We start from the raw sequence: 13,982 nt of genomic DNA, 5'->3' as shown, positions 1-13,982 counted from the left end.
AGCCTTGCATAGAGGAAAATTACACAGATGTAAAATTTTTCAATTTCAGCAAAAGCAATGGTGATGAATTTAATACCCTGTGAGTTTATATATTAAATTTTAGAAAGATTATCCTATAGCTTCCCTTGTCTGTGTCCCACCTCGCTTGTAGTGTTAAGCCCCAGTTATTTATTTCACTAAGCTGAAACCTAAAACTCCACCCACACTGGGAGCTCAGCACACTATCATCTTATGAACAAGCCGTTACATATTTTTAGGACTACTTCAAGAAAATTATCAATAAAACCAAAAAAGGTAAACTTTACATCCCTATGAAGTGTTCAGTCTTACAAGTCTCAGGAGATAGGGTCCTTGCACCTCGCAAGGCTGACCTCTAATTGAAAAAAACTGCATGGGTTAGAAAGCATTTCTGAAATATTAAAGCCAGTACATAGAAATAAAGGCCATTCCTCATTTAAAATGGCTGAACTGGTTTCCCTCAAGCCCACATGCATGAAACCAGTTTCAAAAGGAAACCATCTGGAAGAGTTCAGCTCGGTACATGAAGTTTCAGAAAGTTATAAGCAATTGTAAGTGCCAGAGAAGGAGCAAAAATAGAATTTAAAGCACTTTAGCAACTTTAACCAGCATAGAGAGCACCACTGCCACCAGAGCCCCTGGCTCTGACAGATACGTAACACACAGAGCTCTCAGAGCACAAGTATTCCCACTAAAGTCAATACTTTAAATTATACATTGACCTAAGTACAATCCTAAAATTGGGCCAGAAAATAAAACTTCAAGGATTTGCACCTTGTTTTATTACTATCAATAAGGTGATTCCCTTATGTTTAGAGCCTTCTTTTCTGGTTAACATGTGCCTAATCGTGGTTTCCTGCATTCAGGTTTATTTCTGCTTCTCCTGCCAGAGGACTGTTCAGTTTTTTTAAAAAAAATTTCCATCTACTCCCCTCTCCTGCTTTTCCCCCACCCCCCCAATATTCTTCCTTTCCCTGAGCTTCATGGCCTCACCCTTCTTTTGCAGCTACATACAAACCACCTCCCAGTTTCTTCCAGGTGCAAAACTGTGTCTGAAGAGAAGGGCCATTGCCTTCCTTCCTCTTTGCATCCCTCACACTAGTTTGCAAGTTGAAGATGATGCTGTGCTCCTGACTAAGCCAGGAATAGTTCATGGGTGCTTGGGAAACCACCTTGTGGGTGAATAGCTTCCAGGCCCTGGTGTTGCCCACACAAATGGAAAACGAGAAATATCAGATAAAGGAGGGAGAAACAAGCAGTAAACTCCTAAGGCTTTTAGAAAAGAACTTGCTTTAACAGTACCATGTTGCAAAAGGGTCCGAAAGCTACAAACCAGAGCCGAGCCTCTTTGTGCCACATACTGTTCAGTAACAATTAATGCCTTTGAACACCCATTTTCACGCAGAGATCTCCAAAGTAGTCTTCAAAGTGTGAGAGCATCATTATCTCTACAGGTGAATAGGGTAGCCAAAATACAGAAAGATGAAATGATTTGCCCATGGTCACCACAGCTCTTCAGTCCCCCCTGAGCGCACCGCTGAGCCATGCTGGCCCCAGTAACAGACAGCTCTGAAAACATGTCCGGGAAGATTCCTGGATTTTACTAATTTACAAGCATATACGATCCAATTTTCAGTTAAGTGACTCCTGCACTTAGAGGGAAATACAGGCACAGATCTCTGCAAAATCAAGGGCTAAGTATGAGACACATGGTGAGAGTGTACTAATTTAAAAAAAGTGAGTGCCCGTTTGCTATCTCCATTGCAGAGCTGGTGACAGGACCACGGCACGTTGTGTGCTGAGGGAATACAGCAGGTCACTCTGTACATGAGTCATGCACCAGTTTGGGATTCCTGGGCTCTTGGCTAACTCAGTCAGGCCAAACTCTTATTTCAGTTACTTTTACATTTTTTAACTTTTTTCTTTTAGTCATTCCTCACTCCTGGCACTCAATGGGGAGAGGATTTAATTCCCTGGCATTGCAAGGGTTTCCAAGCCAGACCTGGGGTTTGCCAAGGCATCTATTACAGTACCAGGGCCTCCATGGTAATGAGTCTGTGGTAAAGCCCAGGATCAGTCGTCAGGCAGCAGCAATTTAAACAAAATTCAAAAGAAATTCTATCTTCCAACAAATAAACTTTTTCCCCATGGCATTCGCAACCACTCAACCACTGAAGAGCTATGCTGGTGCAGAAGGAGCCTGGAGTGAAATACAACATGAAATAATCATAAACCACCTAATTGGTATTATCCAAGCTGAAAAGTAATGCAAGTAAGCAAGCACAAATGAATTACACTGGATTTATTTTTAAAGTGTTTGGCTTTAAATGTGCAAAGTCTTACATGTAGCACTTCTATATCTATATAGGTATATAAGGATTTTTATGTTAGTTGGAATTTTATGGGATTGTAAAACAGAATGTAATTGGAACAGGACATTGAAATAAGTTAATGATCTCCTGCAGCTTCAGAAATTAAGAAGAAAACAGAGCTGTGTATGTATTTCCTTCTCCAAGGAAGAAACAAATGTACTGTGATGATTCTTGTCTCTGGAGAAAGAATCATTGTGTTGTGTTTTGTGGTTTTCTAAATAACATTCATCAAAGGAAGGGCTATTCAGAGGTGTGGACTAGACCATGTGCTAATTGGCCCCAGGGCTGGCTTGAGTATCCAGACACCTGTGAGAATTTAAAGTCATAGCTGATAAGGAAGTCTTCATTATGCTTATACTTGGGTAAACTGAAAACAGTCTCATCCTTGTTCATACTTCCTTCTCACAGTTGGCTAAATAGACCTAAGCCCATTGTCACTGAGGTTTATCATCTCTGGACGTATATCCCTATGGTCATCATGTTAATGAAGTTCCTTGCTGTTCAGATACTTTACGTAGAAGTTACATCAGGCAAGTGATGATGAGTAGAAAGTAGAGGAAACAGATATCTTTTTTCTCCAAATCCAGGCAGATGGGAGTGACAGATTACTGGACTCACAAGTGCCAACCAGGTCACATACTGCTCTGGAACTGAAATTCCATCATCCTAGTGGGGGATTGTTCATCCACTAAATGTACTAAATGCTTTCCTGGCAGACAGAAATTTCAAGGTACCATTTCAAGATGTTGTGATATTTATAAACCTAAGCCAGCAAGGATCTGCCCACAGGGAACAAAGGTTGATGCCCTCTTGCCCTTTGCAGCTTATGATAGGTGTCATTTGCCGTTTTGTGTCTCGTAACAGCATGCCGTATGTTTGAATTTTAACATTTCTTCAGCGCTCTCATCGTGTGTCTTTCCCAATTTAGTGATAGACCCGGAAGATGAGCAATTGTTCCTTCTGACTAATACGGTATCGGGATAAAAACAAACCAGATGCCTTTAAAGTGTTCTCAGATCCGTTTTAGAGAGCTATGATCCCCATTTAGGAGGAGGCAAAACAGAAGCACATAGATGTTAAGCAATATGCTCACCTTTATGCATTTTGCCAAAAGGAAGAACGCAAGCCATTACCCAAACTGACAAGACTATTTCCTGCCCTCTCTATTCTGGTGACAACTAACCTTGGCAATATGGAACATTTTCTCATTTACTTGAAGTGTTTGGTCTTAATTACAGTAAACATTTTTCCATTTCTGTACAGATGGGAAATGCACTGGAATAGAACTGGATGCTTTAAGTTCATCATCTGTTCATCTCTTGATAGAGATCAATATAGATTAGAGGTAAGCCTGTTTATCCATATTCATTTTCAAAAACCAAAATGATATGCAACAGCTTTATAATTAAGCAGAAGTGATGATGGTTTTGTACAGCTTAGTTAAATGGATTTACCACCATGCATTAGAGTAGAAGCTATAAAAACAGACCAGATGTTGCATTTTCCCCTCCTCTGTGCTGCAGCTTGCATGAGAGTCCTACACAGTGGCAGCTTCAGGTTCCTAAGACTGATGAACAAAAAAGTTTCTTGTGTAGCTCCTGTCTTGTAGCCCAGACATCTATATTTCTGCCACAAATAAAAACAGCTCAGTCACAACACTGTGAGGCCTATGTTACAAGTGAGCTGCAGCAGGAATTCTGCACCAGGTGTTGCTCTGCCAAATTAATGTAAGCCCTCCCAAGAGTCCTTAGCATGCATGGCCTCCCATACTATACAGGGGAAAGTCAGCTGGGCAAAACTTGGCACGTCTGCATGTCTCAGTGCAGTGGTTGCAAGATTTGCTTTCATAACTCTGTCCTGCCAGGTTTGACATAGGCATTGGAGCTCCCACTGACTTTGTGGAAATACTTGGCTGAAAGCAGCCAAGGTGTAAAAAAGACAGATTGCATAAGCCAATACAAAGCACCTGAGACTCAGAGACATAAGGAAGTACCACTGCATTCGAGACTGGTATCAGCTTAGTTGGCAAGCATTTCACCCTATTCACTTAGTGCGGACATAAGAGGACACTGGCCCCACGATCCTCATCTCTCCATTGCCAGAGCTGGGCAGAGCCAGACCTTGCAGGTCAGATCTTGTCCTCACCACACACAGTGCATGCTTAACTACTGTGTTTGGTGGAGTCAGGCTTTCACAATATTCCATGTTTCATTCACAATGAAGTCACCGGGGTTATTCATGAGGCAGAGATACTAGGAGACATCATGGAGAAGGGTAGGCTTGGGCAAGGACCTATTAAAATCAACATTACACAACTGCTTTCACGGGGAGCTCCTTTTCTCCAATTGTTAGCCACAGTGATTAAGTGTGCTGGGTGACTCACGGACTTTATGCTGCCCTTCAACAGTGAAAGCCAGTTGGAGTTAGATAAATGCCCTTAAAATGTATTCTTTAACATATGTAACTCACAATATTTTGAGCACCAGTGGCTGTGATGTGAATCATCTCCATGCACTGAAAGTTTGTTTGTTGCCACTTTGTTTTTTTAAAAAAAACAGCATGCCTGACAGCTCTTAGAAACTTACAAGATCACCCTAATCAAGCAATAAAGAATGAGCGCTGATGTTGATTAAGAGTTTTTGCTTCACACATTCAGTTTCTAGCAGCCTGGCTTTACGGTGCGCTACACATCCAGCACGTCCTCAGTGCAGCTCGTACAATCAGCATGTACCCAAGGAAAAACACTCTGCAGTGTATATGCTGAATTATCATTTCCAGAAGTAAAAGGAGATTATTTCTCAGTTCAGGGATCTCTTTAATTTCCAACTAGCTCTTTAAAAGAATATCTTAATTCCTGAGCCCTCCGTACTTTTCACAGTACTTTTATTGATGCAAGCACGTTTAAAGAAGCCAATGCACAAGGAAGAAACTTCTTATGAGTACTGGTTTCAGAATAAGTGGGTATTTTGAAGAAACGTAGGTGCTCACTTTATGCCAAGATTTTAAAAAATGCCTAAGAAGATCGTTAGCATCTCTAGGCAGCTAATTATTTTTTTTTTTTTAAAAAACAGTTCTTTAGTCTCTTGGACTTATTCATGGAACATTTCTTGTTGTGAAGAATTCAATGCCATGAACGGTATTCCAATCACAGATGATTATAAACTAACACTCATTTTAACTGATGCAGATAATCATGCCAACGTCACAGCAAATACATTATCAAGCATTACATATAGATGCTGTAACGCAAACAAGAAGTTGAGAACCCCATTATCTGCCAGAACATCACTACGAAGTAATTTCTAAATATTTCATCATTGTTTAGACTGCATTCAGATTGCACAGAATAATTTGCTACTTATAAACAGTAGATGCAACTGTTTTCTTGGGTATAATTAGCAGTAAAAAGGAGGAAGATTTCCTTTGTTACCAGTTGAAACACTTGCTCAGGATATTGGAAAAGAAAATACCTTCCCTGGACTCCCGCAATAGGCCATATTTCCCTCCTAACAAGTAAAGAAGTTTGATTGAGGAGAAGGGTCTAAAAAAATAAACTCTTAGGTCTGATAAATAAACTTTTGGTTTTATATAGAATCAAAGGACAACATGGCTGCTCACAGCACTGCAGACAATAACCCTTTGCCTCAGTTTCCACTCCTAGGTATTGTGAATGACTGATAGGGTTTATAGACCCTTTTTATATTACTTCCTTGCTTTTCCCTCTCCAGGGAGTCATACACACATTTTGGGAGTTAACACAGTTCCAGAGTAAAGAAATGCATGCTGGCACATTCTTTCCCAGTCCCCAGAGCAAAACGCTGCCTTGTCATCTTTTTTTACCATAGTGCTCCTGCCTCTGTTCATTGAACAGCTAGAGCTGCTGCGTGGCTCAGTGAGGCTCTTCTGCTCGTTTCTTTTAGAGCTTTTTAACTGCTGGGCTTTTCATGCGCAAATGAGATCTATACTTTCCAGAGCAGAGCTACAAACAGGTTATTTCATTCTTGAGCTACTCTGATCCCTGCTTGTCATTCACAGAAATAAATGCAAGGTATGAAATAAATGTAGACTCAACCTGTTAAGCTGAAGTGGTTTTGTGTATGTAAACAGACTCTGGCCTCACATGTTTTCTGGTCAGTGTCACATTAAAGGTTTATTTCTGATTAGACCTGATAGACACTGGTATATAACTCTGACAATATTTCAGCATCTCCTGTTATTTTGGGGGTAGAGGAGAACTAGGAGCAGTACTTAGGAATGTTCCTCCTGATACGAAACTGAATTCCTATCCATATCACTTGCTTGTAGACATAGTAAACTACTCTTTAACTCAAGCTTTCCTTTACATATTCCCCACCTCATTTTAAGCCCAAACATGATTTCTGCAATCAAAGCAATTAAAAGCAATCCCCAAAAGGCATTCCTAGTTATATCTGAAAGTTGACCTCAGCCATTCAGAAAACATATAGCAAGTCCATAGAGAGAAAAAACACTGATCTTAAAATAGCCCTAGCATATTATGTAATGCATTTTCTTTGTATTTATAAATTTCTTTTGAGTAGCCATGTTATTTTTTACTGGGAAATGAGCTGAAGCCTAAATTTTTTAGCAGATTATTCAATCCTCAATCCTGTTCCTAACCAAAATCAAATAATAACTTTATAGACATAGCAGAGGTAGATAATGCTGATCAATTATAAGAGCCATGCCTGCTTCTCCGGACATTTCAGGTTATGAGTCCCATCTTGAATAAAAGCATACATTTTGCTGTACAAACCAAGCAGATTTTGGAATACTCAACTAAAAAACCACAACTTCCACTAGCCAATTCTGAGTTATAATCTTCCATAAAAGACTTTCATATTTGTCTCCAGAAAAAAAACAAACCAACTTGGTCTTTAACAGCTGTGGTCCAGCCTATGCCTGTTCATAACCATTAGGCAGGGTAATATATATTTATTAATTCTCCCTACTCCTCTCCCCTATTTTTGATTGTCAGGTTTAGTCAGGCATAAAAATGAAGCTTTTGCTTCAGAACATCTCATGATTTTTCATGTAGCACTTCATTTTGTTTGTCTACAGAAAACGATTGTGAAGTTAGGGTTTGTTCAGATAACAGGACATTTCACTCAGCCATCACATTTTGACATTTGATAAGTAATTAACTAAAGGAGAGAACAGCTGTTAAGAAAATGCTTAGTGACAGTATGTAGATGATTTAAGGCCAATTCATGAACCACATAAGCCCCATTTAAATCTAAAATGTCACGAGATGCACAGTAAAAAAAATCACATTATGTCTTTCCTTTGCAATCTAACAGAGTTAGCCTTCATCAGCTTGAATATCTGAATGTGCCATCAAGTACTTCTCTCATCTACGATGACAAATAGTAAATACAAAACACGGTAAATAATTACAAAAGAAGGGAGCTTACTGGATTTCCTTCTTAAACTTCAGCATCATTTTTCCCTAGCTTTCATGTCATAATTTCTCTCATGTCAATCATTTTGAATAAAAAATCAGGTAGATCAAAGCTGGTACGTTAGAAATGAAAATGAGTAGTAAGCTTAGTAAAACACTACAGGCAAGACACAGAAGGGGGAAGAAGAATAAGCAATGTGGGAAAAGCATGACAGAGGTGGCAGACGACAAAGGAAAGCAGGTTTATGAATGAAAAGCATTCTGAAAAGTCAGGCCTCAAAAACTGGAGACTGGAGGTTTGGCAGATCTCACATACATGGTTACTGTTACTTGCACAGCAGATAAACCCCTCTGATGCTAACCCAGTGACCATTTAAGGACTATCCATACAAACAGATGATTAGTTTTCATAATATAGATGGGAAATAAACAATTTTGCTTCTCTAAAGATACCTTCTTGAGGCTCTCCTTACCTGGATCTTAGCCACAGTACTTAGAATGATATTAATAGATTTCTCTTGGCTCTTGAAACATTTTGACCTCAAATGGCTGTGGTAGTAGGTAGAGTATGTGCCAACCTACAAGCTAGCCAGCATATACCGCACGCTGTCATTACAGATACCGCCCTTCTCATTCTACAACTGCTTCATTGATGGGTTATTTTTCTAGGACAAGGATTCAGTTGCTGGTGGTTAATAACAGCTGTTATGCATGCTCCAAAAGAGAAATAAGAAAGAAGGTACGAGCACCTTAATACCACTCCCAATAGCTGCCACTTGAAACAGGCTTGCAGCAGCCTCCCAGAGAAGCAGCAAGGCTTGCCATGGTTCTCCTGTGCTCGCAGAGACATTCGTATATACATTCTGCAGATTTAAACATCCTGGTCAGAGGTAGATATGATATTTGGCTGGATGTTGTTATGCGATGCGTGAATGGTTCTTAAATTATTTAGGTTTTCTTCTTCATCAAAGAAAAGACCAATTGCTCAGGCAAGGCCAGAGGGGAGAGAAATTACCTTCTGCTTTTGGAACGAGCAAGAATCAGAAGGTTTCCTGCTAAATGCAGGGTTCTGGTACACTGGGGAAAGCAAGCAGCAGAGCTTCGGAATGGACATAACCCACAACAAGCCAGCATACCACTGAAGTGGTGAAACAAACATTGCAGTGACTGAGCACTACAAAAATGAGCTTCAAAGTTTTGCAGAAGTGGACTGGAGTGCTTGAGGCAGAAGCCTCACAAGTATGAGAGCCATAACTGGGCTACAGAGAAGGGAAGAGGTACTGAACACAGGAGCTCGCACCTGCTGGATGGTGGCAGCCTGCATCTCTGGGGCAGTGCCAGTTCTGTACCCTCATCTGCAATTGCAGGGCTGTCCTCAAACTACAAGGCAGCTTCAGAGACCTGGTTAGGTTTTCAGAGATTAGCAGTAGGGAAGGGGAAAAGCATAACCAAACTGCTTTTGGAGGCCTGTGATCCTTCTCTCTGTGCTAAATGAAAAAATGCTGTGACTTCCTTGAGTAACAGCCAAAGGATCAGGCTCTTAATTTACAAGCTTAACAAATTTGACTTGGGGATGATTAGTTAAGTAAAGGTGATTAATGCAAAAGGCATTTCCTGGCATGGTCAGGACCCCAGGAAAAAAACACAGGAGCCCTTAATCCTGACAGTCACAGACCCTCCAGATCATGACTGTTAAAAAATGGAGGTTTTCAGATTAAACTGATGTTGGAAATATAAAATGTGGAAATGACAAAAAAATATTATATATGGAGAAGCTGACATTTAGCAATAGACATGAGACTGTTAATAGCATAGAGCTTTCTCCTGTCAGTTAATACCAGGATAAAAAAAAACCATCCGGAAAGTAGGACTTGTGTATATTCTGCTATGTTTATAATTCAGAATTAATATAGAACACAGAGACATTGCTTTTATAAAATCCTTTTCCTGACTGTAACTGTATTTTAAGCCATTCACAGGATGTTGATATGCATTTATGAAATTGAAAGGCTAGCCCCCACAGATCACGAAACTGCACTAGTGCATCTTGTGTCATTATTATTATGATGAGATTTAGAAGAAGAGCAGTTGCTTATGAGATTACTTAGGGTATACGATCAAAAACCTCAGCACGAATGCCATTTATAACTAGTTGTTAGCTCGAGGTCAAACGAGAAGATTTCTGGCACAGAACAATTACACAGCAAAATAAACAGAAAGTGTAAAGCTGTTCTCCAAATCAGCAGCCAAGCAGATCTAGCCTGTCAATAAAGCACACCAGATTAGGGCTGAAATTCCAAGGCTGAAAGTGCAGTTTTAAAGGGTGTTATAGAACATTTCTTGCAAATGATTGTATAAAAGTATCTATAACTCATTTAAGAAGATGCTGTTTACTCAGAATGGCTCTCCTACCACAATAGGCCACCTGGCACAGAGCAGTTAATGAGATCCTAAAGGATTTTCAAATAAAAGGTTAGCATTTACTTAACTGAGAAAGTCTGTCCCATGATAATTTGTATTAATACAATCCTTTGCTATACTTTCAAATAAACAGTGAGGAACTGTACTGATGTTTATTTTATTTCTTAAAGATACAGTTCCTTCTAGAACTATAAATGTGACAAAGAGCCAAATAGATAATTTGTTTTGTAAGATAAAAAGTCTCCTCTCATTTCCATCAGATATCTAGAAATTACTGGTACCTTGAGATTGTTGATCAGCTGATAGATTCAGCCCTAAAAGGGAAAAAGGCCTGTCTATGTATTGTCAGAAATAGAGCCAAGACCATGGCTGAGTTAGGCATGAATTCCTGATGGGCAAAGGACAAATTGTACACAAGTGTTATTGCTGCTGATCCTGGTTTTAAAAAAGTGAATTAGCGGCTGCAATAAATGGCCTTTTCCAGTAGGAGCTTCTATACTTATATTTGCTTATATATTTTCCCAGAGTCATTCCCAAGCACGTGTCAAAGGCTCTCAGGAGGCATGCATTAATAAATATTCCACTTATAAATTATGAGGCGCATCATCAGCTATAGCTATAGCATCTCCAGCTACTGCAAACTTCTCCTAGTCAAAGATGACAGATCCTCGGACCTCGTAAAAAGCCTTGGGAGGAGTACGTTGTCCTTGAGATGCACTTGGTTATGACAAGCTTAAGGGGGTCCCAAAAATGCAGACATGTTGAGGGAAGCAACACCCACATTTTCATACTTAAGCTGACATCCAGCTGAGTGCTCTCAGCAGTGTTGTTTTCACTCTTCAGTTGTGCTGGGGGAAGAGCAATCTGCCAAGGCTCAGCCTACTCACTGCCTTCTTTCTGCCAAGTCTGTTCCATGGGGAATATGTGGGCAGCAGCCCCTCAGCTCCCCGGAGCAGGGCTGCAGTTCAGCCCTCCCTTATGTGCCCCTGTCCTCAGCAAGCGGCTGTATGCAGGACCCTGATGCCATAGTCAAACAATTAATAAATATCAGTGATTGGTTCTCATCAGACCATATTGATTTTGAAGCACAGTAAGTCTTTTCAGTTTAAAAGCAAAACCTGCCAGTTATCATGAGACAAGGTCCAGTAAGTTTTGACATTTTGCCCGCTCCATGAATTATCACTTTCCTTCATTTCAAGCAGCCAGCCGGAATCACTTGCTGTTCGACTGATGGTTTCCCTTTTATGGTTTACAGATTTTGTGCCTAATTGTGAAGAAAGCCATTTTTGGAATGCCTGGGCAGTACACGCATGAATCACAGCAGCAAGCCATTGCTTCTGTCTTCCAACATGTATCATGGAACTATTTTCTTCTATCCCTTTTGTAGTACAGTACATTCTACATTGTGAATCATTTTCATGCAAAAATAGAAACACTGATGACTCTATGTTCACTTCACAACAGAGAAGCAAGAACTGGCATCCCATAATTACAGTGCCAGGTTTAGTGGCTTTGTAACAAATTGCTGCACAGACTGGCTTGAGTGTCAGTTGTAGAGAGATTAATAGACCCCTAAGCACATGTTTCCTAATAAAATATGATTTCTTTAAAAATTAAAATTCTGGTCCTCAAGGAAGTCCAAAATAACATAGAGATATATAATGCCATGTCCAAAAAGGGGCTTAGACACTTAATAATGCCATACCTAAAAGCAAAATGGAATGCTGCCATTCACAGCGCTGAGTTAAGTGCCCATCATCCCTATGAAATGAATGGAATGAGAGGAATTAAGCACCTGGGAATCAGATTTACCATCTACAGCATCCTGGCATGTAGGAAGTGAAATGCTTAGGTCAGGCAATATTTTGGTCATCTCTTCTACAGAACCTACCTATGTTGCACACTGGTTCCGCTGGGCAGTGTCTCCTGGACATGAGCCACTTAGAGCCAGGAGTGTAGTCCTCAGCAGCAGAATGCCAAACCTGACCTAGTAATCCTGCTGGGAGGCTGAGAATATTAACTCATGCTTATTGCCACCCTAACATGGCTGCTCAGCTTCTCTCCAGCCCGGAGCCTGCACCTGCTTGGGATGTGGGCAGAGAAAGCCCAAGCCTTCCTGCAGAAGGTCGTGTAGATTCCCTTAAGTGCCTAACTCGGGCCACGACAGATATTCACTTTGTGAAGCGTGGTACTGATTGGAGATGTTACCATTTTCCAGCTGTTCAGCATGGCCCATTGTTTAGTTCTGCTGGAAGAAGAGACTGCAGTAATACTTCCCTTTCCAATTTAGCAAATTCAGCCAAGTAAACTTGAGACACCAGCTTTTAAAAGTCAGTGACTCTGTCTGAAGCAATTGCCCCTTCTGTAATACTCCAATGGTAGAGTAACTTGAGCATTCTTCAGTGATAATACATCAAACTGGCTTTTCTTTTACTGGAAGTTGCGTGACTAGAGGGCTCTTCAGTGAGGAACAGAATCCACAGCCTGGGAAGTATAGCTAGCTCAGAGTTATACAGGTTGGTATTGCCTGTGCAGGGAGAGCTGGCAATTTAATACACAACATACAGGATATTTTGAGTGAAGTAAGAAAATGGAGCTGAAATGACCTCGAGTTTGATCTCTCGCAGTAAATCAAGAGTTGTATTAGAGAGGCCAGAGAAGTCATGCTACTACTGAAGTGATTAGAATCAGCCTCAATACTGAAAGGGCTGTAAGGCATTTTATGGTATTGTAATTGAAGCAAGAAAGGAATTTTACAAATCATTTTTCTGCCACATAGACATGATATGCATCTACTCGCTCCTGTTTTCAGCTGCAGAAATATTCATACTTTGGCACATCTATGATCTGAATTCATCTTCGCCACACCACCAAAATACACCTCCTAAATCTGGCAAGATACTCTTCGTTCTTTTAGACCCTTACAAGGGAAGAAAAAAATACTGTTTGTCTGGTTTTTACAGCATGGTTAACAATAGCAACAACATATACTGCTTTTCACTATGCACACCATAAAGGGCTTTTGAGATTGAATAGTCACAAAGAGAAAGCTGAGGTGTTTTAGTGGCCTTCTGAAGACTTTTGGGCAAAAATCCTGTAAACATGAGCTGATGTGGCACCTTTCTTCCAGCAGCAGTCTCATTGCCATTAAAAAGACAATTCCTGCAATACGGTTCTTCACAAGCTGCTCTTAAAAGGTCGATGCCCTAGTGTGCTACAGAGTACAAAGGCCACAGGCATAGGACTAAATGGTCATGAGGGTAACAGGATCTCCTGCACCAGCTGAGATGAAGTTACTGTTGATTGTTAGGGTGTCAATAGAGGAGCTTATCAAGCCTTTCTGTAATAATTTAAAGAGTTACTACGCTCGTATTTGTGTTGCCACGGTCACAATGAAGTCAAAAGAATACAGTCAGTGCCTCAACAGCTTCAGTGTGAAGTTGACAGGTTTAACTTAAATTTTGCTTCACCCGCGGTTTAAAGCAACAGTCAGACTGTGGCAATAAAGCAGCTGAGGTGCAGCACACATTCTGTTCTGCTAGTTTTGCTGTGGAAATGAGCAATCCCCCCAAAACAGGATTACTGTCAACAGCTGGCAGAGGTAACTTCTTCAGCCACCGCAGAGACATCCACTGGATCTCAGTTATCAGCAAGTCTAGTCTCTGACAAGTGTGAGTTTATTCAAATAAGGCAGCCCCTCATAGCACTACCTGAGCTGACAATCCAGAGGGCTAAGCTGATTTGAATTACTT

General features: G+C 40.5%; 1 protein-coding gene across 1 annotated transcript in view; it reads left to right on the top strand.

The window, feature by feature from the left end:
- The window catches only part of TTC7A (tetratricopeptide repeat domain 7A), a 210,366-nt gene extending 198,673 nt beyond the window's left edge, over positions 1 to 11,693 (top strand). Inside the window, exons 20-21 of the transcript XR_012632911.1 lie at positions 3,654 to 3,735; positions 11,486 to 11,693. The gene's annotated coding sequence lies outside the window, so the exon portion shown is untranslated. The remainder of the gene's footprint in view (positions 1 to 3,653; positions 3,736 to 11,485) is intronic.
- The last annotated feature ends 2,289 nt before the right edge of the window (positions 11,694 to 13,982 follow it).

This window comes from Athene noctua, chromosome 1 (assembly GCF_965140245.1).
Source record: "Athene noctua chromosome 1, bAthNoc1.hap1.1, whole genome shotgun sequence".
Taxonomy (NCBI): Eukaryota; Metazoa; Chordata; class Aves; order Strigiformes; family Strigidae; genus Athene; species Athene noctua.
The sequence above is the reverse complement of the archived record's forward strand: the minus strand, read 5'-3'. Positions and strand labels throughout refer to the sequence as shown.